The sequence below is a fragment of the Boleophthalmus pectinirostris genome, unplaced genomic scaffold (genome assembly GCF_026225935.1).
Source record: "Boleophthalmus pectinirostris isolate CB_2022bp ecotype Guang Dong unplaced genomic scaffold, ASM2622593v1 HiC_scaffold_12, whole genome shotgun sequence".
Taxonomy (NCBI): domain Eukaryota; kingdom Metazoa; phylum Chordata; class Actinopteri; order Gobiiformes; family Gobiidae; genus Boleophthalmus; species Boleophthalmus pectinirostris.
The window spans coordinates 19888145-19889667 of record NW_026571018.1 but is presented as its reverse complement, the minus strand read 5'-3'; positions in this window follow the sequence as shown (position 1 = coordinate 19889667).

The following is a 1523-nucleotide window of genomic DNA, read 5'->3' as shown; positions in this document are numbered from 1 at the left end:
ACTGCTATATCGATTAGAATTGGCCAGTGATTTATTTTTGTGTAGCCGCTTCATTGCCTCCCACTTTTGACAAGCTGGACTAAAATACAGCCTAAGATCCAGACTTACTTTACTGCAGCATCACTAAAAATCGTTTTAGAATTACTGGCATTCTTCCCATTTTGTACTATTTAAAGGTAACACCTGCTTGTTTCCATGGAGAGGTTATTGTCTGCAATGTTCCTCAGTATTACATTGAGCTTACTTTTAATTACAGGTGTTACTTGCCTTGAAAATCATCATGCATTCTTACTGCATGGGGGTTACTTGCTTGCCTCCACTGAGATTAATACCATACTGTAGGAGCAACGCTACATCTCAGCAATAACTTTACAGGAAAAATTACACAGTGAACCTTTAAACTACACTGCTATAGGAACACATGTACTTGTACTTTTGCAGAAGCATCTAAGGTTTAATATGACTCATCTCAACAAAAAACAACCCACTAAAGCTAGTTGCATCATTGGCTGCCGGACAGTCAGAGAAAAATGATGGAAGATCAGATTTGACAAGTCTTGGCAAATCATGTGAGAATTTTGTAATAACTATTGTACAATCACATTTCCTGTTTTCTCATTTGGGATATATTCTAATTTTAAACTGAGTCTTTTGTTCTAAATTTTGAAAACTTGTTTAAAATGTTTGACCCAGTTTGGTTTCATAATTTACGCTTTCATTCATTTTGCAACATTAATTCCTCTGAGGGGTGTTATACGCAATTCTACACGCTCAAAACTGACAATTATAAAAAGACAGACGTGACATTTACACAAACAAAAAATAGCTTTCCAGAAGACAGATTGTAGTGGATAATTTCATTCCAACATGAAGGATTAAGAACAACCACGTTTACACACATGCACTAGGCAAGGCAAGGTGAGGCAAGTTTATTTTTATAGTACAATTTGTACACAAAGTAATTCAAAGTGCTTTACAGACTAAGAAAACCATTAAAATCATATACAAATCAATCAAAACATAAATTCATCATAACATTAACATCATTAACATTAACATTAAAATAGAAGAGTAAGAACAATATAAGGGAAAATAGAAGAATAAAAACCAAGCATCGTAATATCAGTCTGATACTGTTACCAATGTGTTTTGTCTTCAAACTCACAGAAGGTTTTTTACTATTGAGAATTTTACTTTAGTGTTATCATCTTTGACCTCTTGTATATAGATTAAATATATTTTATAATTTTTACTTGTACATATACATTTATATAACTATGCCTTAACTGACATCAGTCTCCTGCTATTTCTGCTACTTATTTAGAATTTATTATACCATTTCTCTTTGTTATTATAAGATGCTGTGAGCTAATGTCCAAATAATTGCTCTTGTGAATCAATAAAGTTAGTCTAAATCTAAGTCTTTGCTCCACCCCAGTTTGAACTGATCTAAACATTTAATACATCTGCAAATGAACAAAAACATAAACAATCTATTTTAAAAAGTTATCAAAATACCTCAG